Source organism: Caloenas nicobarica, chromosome 1 (genome assembly GCF_036013445.1).
Source record: "Caloenas nicobarica isolate bCalNic1 chromosome 1, bCalNic1.hap1, whole genome shotgun sequence".
Classification (NCBI taxonomy): Eukaryota; Metazoa; Chordata; class Aves; order Columbiformes; family Columbidae; genus Caloenas; species Caloenas nicobarica.
The window spans coordinates 34169400-34182318 of record NC_088245.1 but is presented as its reverse complement, the minus strand read 5'-3'; the positions used below and the strand labels follow the sequence as shown (position 1 = coordinate 34182318).

The following is a 12919-nucleotide window of genomic DNA, read 5'->3' as shown; positions in this document are numbered from 1 at the left end:
GAGAAAGCTTGCTTTTGTTGAACTTAGCATATGGTTAAATTGGAATAATAAAATCATAGAATAGTTTAGCTTGGAAATGACCTTTAAAGGTCACCTAGTCCAACCTCCCCTGCAATGAGCAGGGACATTTTCAACTAGATCAGGTTGCTCAGAGCCCCGTCCAGCCTGGCCTTGAATGTTTCCAGGGATGGGGCATCTACCACCTCTCTGAGCAACGTGCCAGTGTTTCACCACCTTCAAATCTTCCTCCATGAGTGAGTGAAGTTGGTCACATGCATAAATGTTGCCCACAGAAGTAGAAGGGACATTGGATCAAGCCTTTTCTGACAATTTACATCATGGGCCAACAGTGGAGGAGAAGAAGAGTGACACCAGCTCAGCCATGGTCCACAGATGACTTGCCTTTTGTCTCTCCTGATTCTTTTTTTTTTTTTTAATTTTGAGCTAGAATGGTTGCAGAAAGCAGCTCTAAGAGAGAAGGAGCACTTCAAGAAATTTATTCAGCTAATTAAAGTCAGGTGTTGACAGGCTGAAGGGATTCCCATCCAGACATTGGCAGAAGAAAGGCTAAAACAGAGCCCAGAAAGGAAGTGTAAAGTGCAACTGGCTCAGGAGACACAGACATTCCCCTCTACGTCAAAGGATCAAACTTAGCCCGGACTGGGGGAGATTGAAAATTCTCTGTTATCGCTGTTGCTGTTCAGGATGCTGCGTGAAATTTAGTGATAGCTGGTCCAGCTGCACACATCATAAAACCCTTGTTATCGCTCCCAGTTTTTTACAGCTGAATGTAAATCAGAACCAGATCTGAAAGAAGTCATATATCTTGAATTGGACTGATATTCTCTATCCAGTAATTCTTAATTCCCTCTTGACAAAGTGGTGAAGCTAGAGCAGCCAGATCTTTAATATCAAGCCAAATATGGAGAAGAAGGAGCTCTATACACAAACACTTCTAGAAATAGAAGCATATTCATTTTCAAATAGAAATGTCACTGAGTAGTACACACAGACATTGCATCTGTACAGGAACATGGAAGTTTCCCACCTTCATATTTAAATAGGACTATAGAAAGTAAATTTCTCACTTACCGCATAGCACTACTTGCAATAACAAACCAAATTTTATCTTCTGAGTCTCCTTGTTTTGCTGGAATGGAGGTGGGGAGAAATCCAGCTCAGTTCATCAACATGTTTAAATAGTGCCTTTGAGAAAGGCTTCAGAAGCAAATATGTACCATTGGACTGGGCAGCTGCTTTTGTGGATTTCCAGTTAAACAAACATCTCTTGCAAGGTATGTCTCGTAATGAGGTTGTTTTCTCTAGACTTTTTCTAGGGTCATGGTCATCACCTGGGTATTGTGGTATTCAGATTTACGAAATTACTAATCGATATTTGTGCAAAATTATGCAATAGTATAATAAACAATAGAGGTGTATGTATGTGCAGCACGTAAAAGTAAAAATTTAATTTCCTGTGAGAATTGTTGATTTCCAGATTTTAATTCAAACTGTACTTAATGAAGTCAAATAGGGTAAGTGACAAAACTTATAACATGTTAAATAATTTGTAACATTTGAGAAAAAAATACATGGAAAACAATGTTGTGAAATATAAACGCAGCTCTGATTTATCAATATTTTTATATGTAATTGCTGATTGTTTTCAACTTACAAGAGTGAATAAAAAAAGTATATGAGTCTTTGCAGAAATGGTGACTGCTTATTGCTCACAGTCTTCTCTGGCATGTTCATTCAGCGTGCTGAGCCATGAAAAATCTTTTACTAATAGGATTTGATTAAAATAAATACTAATTGGCTCTTGGCAGTCAAGAACCACCTTTTCTTGAGATCTTAAAAAAAACCCAAACAAACAAAAAAACCCAACACCTGATATACTAACAGATTTTCTCATTAAGTATAATTTTGACCAGCATGGTAAATACATTTGTTCTCAGTTTCAGAAAGATTATATTCTCCAATTTGGACTTATTTTCTGTGTGCTTTTACAACTGTATGAAATAACAACAGGGTCTCAGCTACTTTCAAGACACTTCGCTTGCTTCTGAGTTGGGTGCTCAAACTGCAGTGAAGTACTGGGCTTCATTCGTCTCTGATTTTTAGCAGCTGTGTTTGAATTCAGAGCTTGATTGACAATTATCTCACCTTGACAGAAGCTTGATTACTTGGGCTATGAAAAGATTCTATATGCTATGTTGTTATAAACAGTTACTTTTTTATCCCACTTTCTGACATTAACTCTTACTTGTACCTGAAGAGTCATAGCTGCAATTTTTAAAATTAAGCCAAAAACATTAGGTGGTTGTGGCTGGCATGATGCTTCACTGTCTAATAATGTTATTCCTTGGATTGCCTATGTCAATGAAGTTTCAGCACAGATAAAATTCAAAATCATTTTTTTCCAAGGGTTCTACTGAGGAAGAATTGCTATAAACTCTGTTAATTTAGGATTAAAGGCAGAATGAAAAGCCAGCAATAAAAGTCCTTTGATAGCAGTGGGGGATGAGTACTGGAAAATGTTCTCACTGTGGACTAATCAGAGTGTAATTGCTGAAGGAACCAATCTTTCATTAATTGGAAAGGCAGTAAACTCAACCAGTCACAATGCCATAATATTGCAGTTCGGTTGAAGAATTTTATTGAACTAATTGATTTAATTGTTTTAAGTAATTCTGTTAGAAGAGTCATTATTAAGAAACATTATTCTCACTATAATTTTATGAAACATAAAAACTTTTTATGAGGCAAGTGATTTTCATTTCAAAAAAAAAGATGAGACAGCAGTTCTCATTTAAAAGAGCAATGAGATTATCCGTACTTGATTTTGGATATTATCATGGATGATGCGAAGCACCTTTGTGAGTGGAGGGTACTTTAGCTATGTTTATACTAGCTTTAACATTTCTGATGGTATTTTCTCTGAGTCAAAAAATTAGTTTCATCCCATCTGCCCAATCTGGATATGACCAACCAAGGAAGTCTGCCTCCTGCTTTTGCTCACCTGCCCTCTCCTCCTCTTTAGCTGTGAGGGAATGTTGTACAAGTGCTGTAGGTCACTTGCTAGCTCCACAATCGGTTTAAACTGGAATACGCAGTCCTGGTTTACCTTCCAGTCCTCTGCCTGCTTATTGCCACTTGCATCTCTCTCCCTTTGCCAAGTGTTTGTGCAGCCACATGGTGAGTGGGAATGGGGCAATGCTCTAGGTTAAAACCAGCCCCTTTATTTTTTTCTCTTTTTTTTCTTTTTCTTTTTTTCTTTTTCTTTTTCTTTTTCTTTTTCTTTTCTTTTTCCCTCCCATATGTATTTATGACTATTTGCAGTCAGTGGAGAAGCAAGGAGAGTCAAAACAGTGATTGGGTCATGGCTGGAAGGTGGCACTGCCTCTTTTAACATCAGCATTTACTTAAGTTGACCTACGGGATTTATGACACTACAGTGTTAACATCACTCCTCCGGGATTCAAACCCAGACAGCATCTGTGGGGAAAGAAACAGAAGCCCAGATATGTTAGTCACTGGTTCCCTTCCTTTCCCAACAGTGTTTGAACTGATTGGAAAACCCATCTCATTGGCACCAGTTCTGATGCAATATCTCTTAAATTCAAAAGTGGAGGGAAAATGTCATATGTAACCCTAAATGGACTGGAAGTGTAGCATCCTGGCCATGTCTGTGTAATTTTTCTGGGTCTGTGACAGTGACAATAACTATTGACATCCCTGCAAAACTAAGCAAACTCTTTGGGAGGTTTTCATGCCACAATGAATGTTTAGTGCATTTCTAGCAACATCCCATTGGTTACTGACTCATAGACAATACTGACCGTGTAAGATTTGTAGAGCAAGGTAATGTAATTCATTAGATTTAATGCCAGACACCAGGTCCAAAAGAGAGAGCTTGTTAGTCTTTCAGATACAGTCCACAATCAAGGAGATAACAACGGTGACTGAGTTCCCATAAGGTGACTTTCTCTGATTGCTATTTGTGTACAGAAAGTCGCTTGGCAGATGTCTTTCCACCAAGCTGTGGAGTCAGTGTGACTCAGGGGTCCAAAAAGCTCAGTTAAGTGCCTGGAAAGCCTCTCTGCCAAGGTTCTGCACAAATTCTTTGCAGCTGCAACATGAAAAAAAAAAGGTTGTCATTACTGTTGCTTTATCACTGTTATTTTTAGCTATTACATATGTATCCTGTGGCTTCTCCTCTTGATCAAATGCAGTTATGCTAACAGCCATACAGACAGGCAGTACAAGACTGTTACTAACTCACAGTTTTAGGAAAAAATAGAGCTTAAAACTCAGGAAATCTCATAAATTAGGACTGAGATTCATGAAGGCGTCTTCCCCATGGAGTGCCTCTCAGGTTTAGGTGTGGTACTGAGAGGTGGAGGACAATCTGCTGGGTCAGATGCTGGCTGCCACCATGTGAGGCTGTTGAACTTAGTGGATCAGCGGCTTGATCAGAGAGTGCAAAACCTTGCAGAATTTTCACAGTTTGGTAAGAGCAAAAGTATGTTTTACACAAGGTAGCAGAAGGGATATAAAAACATGACAGTGTAATAAACATGTTTCAGCTAGTATAATAAACAGAATTTGGAGCTTTCAGTGCTGAGCCAAATTTCTATTTTAAAAGAGGAAAAATACACAGCCAGGCATTGTCTCATATGACAAATGATAATAATGAGCAATAACAATAACATGAATCATTGTTATAAGTCATCTGGTGATTTTCAAATTTTTTTTTAGAAACTCATAAAGCATTACGAGAAGTCACTACCATGGGGTAAGGAACACTATTAAGACATGCATGTGGAACTGACAAAGATTTTCTAGATATGAAATTTCAACAGAAAAAAAAATAAGAACAAGAATGTTTCACATAGAGTATGGTTTTGATCATTTTAACCCGTATCGTACAGTCTTTTTTTATGTGGCTTTACTGTATCATTAGTTCATTAAATAGCTGACAAATGGCAGTGGGCTTTCCTTTATAGCCTGCATGCTCCTTTGCTGCTTAGTCCTGAATGTACTTATGCCTGTGATGTCCAAGTGAAATGGGAATGTACTGCATCCCCAGTGTTGCAGATGGAGGAAAGGAGAGCAGAGAATGGATCAGACCCATTAAGGACATTGGGACATCTTATTCTGAGCTGCTGTGAGTTTGTCTACAAAGTGTATTTTGGGCGGACACGCACTGGCACTTTCAGTGCTCAAAGTCAGTCCAAACCATGGAACCCTTAGGAGCACAGCAGAGGAGAACTAAGGCTTTGTTAGGCTACAACTTCACCACATACACATGTGTACGTGCTGTATTTTGAACAGATTCGGCAGATTAAACAGTAAAGAAACTTTGAGTTTGTAGAGCCTGAGTTGCCCAGATCCAGAGCTGCTCAGCCTTGCCCAGGTGATAGGTGCACCAGACGGGGCTCTGTGCACCTTGGGGACCTCCCTGGGGAAAATGTCAGTGCCTAACACACTGGCGTGAGCTCTGACTGCCACTCTGGTGCCTAAGCTCTCCACAAATGTTGCCTTAGAGGTGTGTTCAAGATGGCAGGAAAAGTCTGCAGCAGAACCAGGCATTCAGTTTTCTGTCCTGGACTAACTGTAGGGCACCTGGGGAGATCAGGACCAGGTGTACAGCAGTCTCCCTCTCACTGCCAGAAAAGGTAACAGTCTCACACTCTACAAGACCAGGAATGTATTGGTTTCACCTCTTTTTCATTCATTTTAATAAATGGGAAATCCTTGTAATCTGTCAACACCCATAGGTGTCTGAAGGCATGCTTTTCCTCTCTCGTAAATATAAAACTTTTCAAGAGTGGTACCTCATCCTGATTCCTTCTAAAGACCTGACTCCACTCTCAGGGTGTAAGTAATGTTGTTAAGTGCTGCAAAGTATTTTACACTGCTCAGGCAGCACAAATAACAGTATTGCTCTCCCACAGAGTCTGCTAATGAAAGGGAAACATGATTGTTTTCATGGGCTGATTTTAATCGCATCTAGGTTATATGAACACATTGTTATTTTTATTAAAAGAAACTTAGTCACAGGACCCTAAAGATTACTGGTGAAACTAAGTTATCGGTGGGTTTTTTGCATGTTTTATAAAAAACATTGACTCCTAATGTAACAATGGCCAAAATACAAATGGCCAAATCATGGTTAATACAAACACGGTCAAAGACAGACTAGACAAATGCCTGTTAGGAAGAGCTGGAACACTTTTCCAGCTAGGTCAGTGGTCCAACAAAAGTGGTGCACTGTCCCTCTGCCTGTCTCTTTTCCCTAGCTCACCATGCTACAATTATGCTTGTGGCCTCAGTCAGGAAGGACCCAGGTGTTGCTAACCCTACTGTGTTCAGTGCCTTTGTGCTTCCAAAGAGAGCCTGTCTCTCTCCTCCATATCCCCATCAGGTTGTTGTAGACAGCAATAATATCTCTCCTTAGCCTTCTTTTCCACAGGCTGAGCAAGCCAAGCTCCTTCAACCCCCGTTTGCATGCCTTGCAGTCCACCACCATCTTGCTGCACTCCATCTTTGTAGGGGGAGAGGGCAAAACTCAACTGTGTCAGGTGGAGGGGAATAATCTTTTCCCTGCCCTTGACCTGCTGGCTGCACTCTAGCTAATACAATCCAGATGGTTTCATGAGAGCTCTTCCAGGCCTTCCCTCTGTGACCCTGAGGTGAGGAGTAGCAGTGGCCAGCTCTCCCATCCCAGCACGTCATGCCGGCACATATGGACGCATTTGAGAGCTATACACTACTAAACAAATATGAGCTTCTCTGGCTGACTAGACACGAAAAAAATGTATGTGTTGCCTATTAAATGATAAATGGTGAGCTCTCCCCAGGCTGTGTGACTGGAAGTGTGTTTATCTCACAGTAGATAACTGTGGACACATGTCATGGTGGACACGTCTGGTCATGCAATGGGACAAGCATTGGGCTCCAGGGAAGAGGGAGCCACAAGCAGGCTAGCCTAGCAAGTAATCCTGCTGGAAACCTTTCCTCACTAACATCTGAAGGACCTTCATGAGAGGTGACAGCAGAGATGGGAACCACCTGGATGAAATGTTCTGGCAGGTTGGAGCTGAACTGTGCTGCTTCTGATTAATTGCTCAGGATGCAGGGGTCATTGCAGCTGCTGCAAAAAATAGCCCACTCAAATGAGGATGGGGACCAAAATTTTCACCCAGCAGATATGGACCTACAGGTTTTTCAGATCTTGAAAGAAGTCGAGGTGCCAAAGACACACCTAGAGCACAGCTCTGGATGCTCCCAGGGCCTGTGAGTCTCAGCACCACTCACTGCCCAAGTCACAGTTGTCAAACCAGTGGTACCTTCGAGAGTCTGAAATCACTTGTTCACATTTGGGCAGAACATGGCAGCAGCTATGAGAAGGCACAGGTGCTCTGTTAGTCACCTGAAAGGACAGTTCTCTACACCTAGCAAATAGCACAGTGTAAAGAGACTGGATAAATTGCAATATATAGCTCCAAACAATCAGGGATGTTAAGACTTCTTATGCATATCAGTATAGAAAGGAGCTAGCTAAAGTGATTTAACACCTCAATATTCCTCAGTGAGGAATATTTTTATATTTAAAAACATATAAAACCATGGTATTTTCTCACATGTTATCGAGCAGCGGGTATTCACTAGCTAGTGAATTCATCATTCCTCTGCCCTGCAGCTTTGTTTGCTCAGCCTCGTTCCATGTAGAGCATGGACAATATGTTCTCTCTAGCACACATGGGCACTTTCAGAGCAAACAATAGACACAAGCTTGCAGTGAAAAATCTCCAGGTAGCCCCTGTCTTCACTCAGGGAAGGCTTGAAGCCAGGAATAATTGTCCTGACAGTGTGAGATGTTCCCAAATGTGTTCTGAAAATAATGGAGAGGGATCGGCACCACTGAAGTAATCTTTTTTATGTGGCGTGTGGAACAGCAGAAGGCCTGGGGTAAATATCTAGAGAGGATGTTTTTGTCCATTCCTTACATCATTCAATTAGAAAGAAGGCAAAACAAATTTTGCATTGTAATTCCTTCTTCTAAATAGTATAAACAACACATAAACCCTTCCCAAAGCCCAGACTCATAACATCAGCCTTCAAGTACCTGAGTGGAGTGTATGAAAGAAGCTGGCTGGTGACCATAAGCCCCTTCTAGGTGGGCTGAATTGTTTCCTGACTTGTTCCTGTCTCCATCCATCAAGATCATACAGACCCTAAGGCAAATTGTCTTCTTTCTTAGTCACTGCAGTGAAGTGCCTTTTGTTAGGTGTTGTGAACCTGAACTTCTCTGTCTTTCCCTACTGCTTATAAATGTTAGGCAACAATAAATACTTACACCCTGCACTGGCAGGAGTTGTTACAACAGAGGTACGTGGTAACATTGCAAAAAAAATATCTTGTCCCATTTGTAGTCATGCTTAATGTTATAAGCCCATTAAGTCAAAAAGCATAATAAGAAAGCAATTAATATACTGTAAATTATAGTCATTATTCTGAAACTTGTATTTTTTATAAGGAATTCTATTTCTTAAAATTAATTATTTGAGTTTTATTTAATATTTTATTTTAGCTCTTCCTCAGTTCACTGTAACCAGTTGAAAATGCAGCTTTTCATGTCTGTCCTGTGAAGGTGATAACTGCCAGAGACACAGGAATAAAGTTGAGAATAAGAAGAAATTAGGGTTTTGCAAAGGAAAAACAGGATATTGCAACCTTCTTTTCAAAACACATCAGTTATTACACTACAGAGAATTTAATACATTTAGCAACTATCCTCAATTTTGTTTTGCAAAATTCGTATATATTATTATTTTTCAAGGGCACTTTGAGCTCTGTGTGGGTAGTTATGTATTTAGAGTGTATTTGTGAAGATGAAAAGATTTCTTAAGCCAAAACGTGCTGCTCTTTCTCCAGCAAATCTCTTCCAGAAATCAATGGACTGTTGAATTCCTCACCAACTTTTCTTTTTAACTTGCTCCTGTTGCATGGAGTGTTGTTTCCCTAACATCTGGCCATGTCTCACCTGGTCACATTCTGGCCATCAGTAGTTTTGAGGCCATCTTTAATATCTTTATGTTCCTGCTTGTGGCATTAAGCAGTTCCAGAGACTCATCAGAACGCTGGTTGGAAGTGACCTGTGAAGGACAACTGGTCCAGCCGCCTCGACAAAGCAGGGCTGCTATGAACAGCAGGTCAGCTCAGACATGGCTTTGCCTCATAAATTCTTGAAAACCTTCAAGGACAGTGACTCTGCAGCCTCTCTGAGCAACATGTTCCCAGGTCATACTACCATCCTCCTAATGTCCAACTTGGACCTCCATGCCCTGTTGTGTAACTTTTGCCCCATGTCTGGGCTGTCTGGCCCTACTGAGAAGTCTGGCTCTGTCGTCTTTGTAACTACAATTCAAATAACTGTAGTTTGCTTTCTTCTCCCCCTTAGCTTCACCTCTGCCAACTTAAACAAGTCGTGCCTCCCCAACCTTTTCTGTTCTGAAAATCCAAATGTTTTAGTCCGGCTGAAGTCATGTGGTTCCTTGGATTTGCAGGATCTGGGTGAGACTTAAAGTTGTTTGAGATACAGGAGATGACATTACCCTTCTTGGTCTTAAAAAAAACAGTGAAATAAGTGGGAATTTTTTCCTGTGCTTTTCTAAGGATAAAGAGTCAGCTAATATTGAAATGGTCCCTGTAAAAGTGTTCTAACCCTTTGAAATCTAGATTTAGACCTATGTGTAGATGTGTTTGTAGGTTCAGGTGCTTTGAATGCAGATGGTTTGTCATCACCAGATAACTTTGTCTTCTATTGTACTGCTGAAGAGCAGACAGCCACAACAAAATAGCAAAATAAACTTCATTTTCCTCTACAGACTGGCTGCCTCAATGACGATGATTAGTACAGAGTAAAAACTAAATTCAGAGCTCCAACAAAATCTCCTGCAACTTAAGAAGACAGTCTTTGTGCAAGAAGCAAACATAGACAGACATAAGGATCTGGTGCCAAGAAGAAGGCAGTACGAGTCAGAGAGCAGCAGTTACTTCAAAACAGGCATCTTACCAATATTTTTTGGGGTTTCTGGGTGAGAGCAGGATTTCCTGTTTGTAGAAAACAGGAAAATGTTAATAAAACATTTAACACAACCTCACATTCTAAAAAACAAAACAGAAATGCAGTAAAAATGTGCTCGGTATTTTGGTAAAAGCACCTCCTGCACCTTCAGTAACCAACCTTATTTCACCCTGTAAAGCCTTTTTGCTGACCCAGGCTCCAGGCACAGGCAAAGCAGCAGCTACAGGGGCAGCAGAGCAGCCCGACCCGTTCTGACAGAGCCCAGACACCAGAGCCTGACCACCACAGCCCAAGTGTGGGGTACAACAGCTGGGGCAGGGACAAGCAGCAGAGTGCACTGGACTCCCCCTATCAGTACCCCTGTGCTCTCCCTGTTTGAGGGACCTGAGGTACCAAGCTCTGGGCCAGCACCTCCAGTTCACACAGTCAGACCAGCTCTTGATTGCCCTTTGCCTCAGATGAGGACTTTGAACAATGGCTGGTAGGTTTTGCTCTGTAAAGAGCGTTATATTGTTCAGAACATGGGACCTGTTGAGGAGGCAAATGTGAGAGGTTGTCTCTGGAGTACGGTGACAACTGAGCCTTATCTGATGGCACTGCCACCACCGCTACCTCCAGTCCCTGCTGAAAACCTCTCTTTGGTAAACACTGTTCTAGCTATCGAAGACTGCTCAGAGGAGGCCTTTTCTGTCAGGAAATGTGTCCTTAGTTCTTGGATCTGCCACATCTGGAAATTTTCCTGTAAATGATGACAGGTATTATTACACCATGTCTTGCTCTATGAGATAGTAGGTAGCCAAAAGGCACCAGAAAAAGAAAGTACAATGTACTGTGTACCAAATACCATGGTTCTAGTTGCAGATGACCTAGTTACTCAGAGAAAGGGTAAACAAGGGTCAAGGCACTACGGGGGAAGCACTCCCTGCTGAGCTGCAGGGTGCTCCGTTGGCTCTGAGATGACTATCAGAGCTTGTAGAATGGTCTCACAAATTAACAGAGAAAAAGAAGACTTATTTAGCAGGTTTTGGGGGGTTTTTATCCAAAAGTAGTTCACTTAGCCTTTCTTTGAATGTATAGTAGAAAATACTCTGGTTGCACAATATCTGTGGCAGAGCCATGTCTCACAGAAAGTTAACGCCAGGCATGAGTGTTGGGCATATCCCAAGGTTGTGCTTTCTTTTGCCCACTGTTTCCAACATTTTAACAAAGAATTTAGTCCTATTCTTTCCCTGAGAACAAGAAAATATGTTTTCTTCTTTAAACTCATGCACAACCTCAAGTAATCATAGCAAATGTGAAGTTTTCTTTAGAAAGAGTGAAATAAAATACAGCCATGTTGAAGACAAGGTAGAAAGGGCTCTGCAGTCCTAGGGTTATGATGTGTCTCCCTTCAGTCTGAAGACTGGACACTGACATTTCCTCTGCTGAGAGAGGTCTTTCCTGGTGAAAATTAAGCAGGGCTTTCTAGTTAGGGATAAGCAGAAAGAAGTGGCAGTGTCAAGAAATCCCCTGTTAATAAAGCTGGCTTCTCATTTGCAGACAAAATCACCTACAAGCATGTGGACGGTCTCTGCCAGGCCCACCTGCCCAGATACCTTATGCTCCTTGGCATCGTTGGGGCACCAGGTGCTGGGACAGGGACACTGCTGAGCACCATTGATCCTGATGACTCCCTCCTTCTATACACCAAGGAAAGACCCACCTAAGTATACTGATGCGGCTACAGAAAGAATTGTGCCAAACTGCTTAGGCTTGATGGGTATCAGACATAGACGTTGATATCTGTGGTATTTGAAAAGGAAATGAACTCTAATCTTGATTATTATTTTTTTAATCAGCTTCAAAATATGCATCAGAAGTAATTTTCACAGCTGTTGCTGATTTGTTAGTACATCTGTCCTCAAATCTCCCTGCTGTTTGCTTTATGGTTTGCAATCTTATTTTCATTTGTTTAAAGAAATGTTTTTCTCTCCCCTGTTGTTACATGAGACATTCACATGAACAACAGCACAATAAAGGAACTGCCTATACCCACAGCCCTGTCAAGTGTCGTAGCAACCAGGTGCAAATGGAGCAGCACTGCCTTCCCCAGCCCCTCTTGCAGCTCTGCTCCTCTCACCCTAGAAATGGCACAAAATGGTGCCAAACTATGATTATTCTTTCAGGCAATTGAGAACTGCTTTAATTCATTAGGGACACCTATTCTGTGTCATGTGCTTTCGAGGGAGAACCTGTTTCCCTCATTAGACCAGCTAACGAAATGGAAAATACAGGCAGCTTTCAAACTCGAAGTCCCTTTAACCAGTCTAAGCCCAAAAGTTTGTTCATTTTTTCCAACTATGTGATAGGTTTAAAGCAAGATAGGACCTTTTCTGAATCTTGCATTTCTTATTGTTTGGACTGTAGTACTTTTGGCACTGTATGGCATGACAGGCCTTACAATCAGTTGTATTTTCATGGGAATGCAGAACTGAGGGAGACAGAACTTATTTTTGTTAAACTATTTGTCTGAGTCTATATCAGAATGAGGATTTTTTTGGAGGGGAGGAACCGTGAAACAGCACACCACAGCCGGTGCCATCAACAAGAAGGGATGGGTTCCCACAGGTTGTCACCCAGCCTGAGCTAAAGTGGTCTGAAATGCTCCATGGGAAACCTTAAGAATTAAAAATTACATCCCCGAACTCACCCTCCTGCCTTCACAGTCAGACCAGTCTGAGGGTTTTAACCACAAAGCCTTCACGGGAGGGCTGAAGGGTTGTTTGGGTTTTTTTAATTATGGTCATTATTTAATTGGATAAAAAGCTGTGAAATCTACAGTAT

At 41.3% G+C, this 12919-nt stretch overlaps 1 protein-coding gene across 1 annotated transcript in view; it reads left to right on the top strand.

Annotated features, from left to right (window-relative positions):
- Positions 1-983: 983 nt before the first annotated feature.
- SLC38A4 (solute carrier family 38 member 4) overlaps positions 984-12919 on the top strand; it is a 33187-nt gene continuing 21251 nt past the window's right edge. The window contains exon 1 of the mRNA XM_065626958.1: positions 984-1295. The gene's annotated coding sequence lies outside the window, so the exon portion shown is untranslated. The remainder of the gene's footprint in view (positions 1296-12919) is intronic.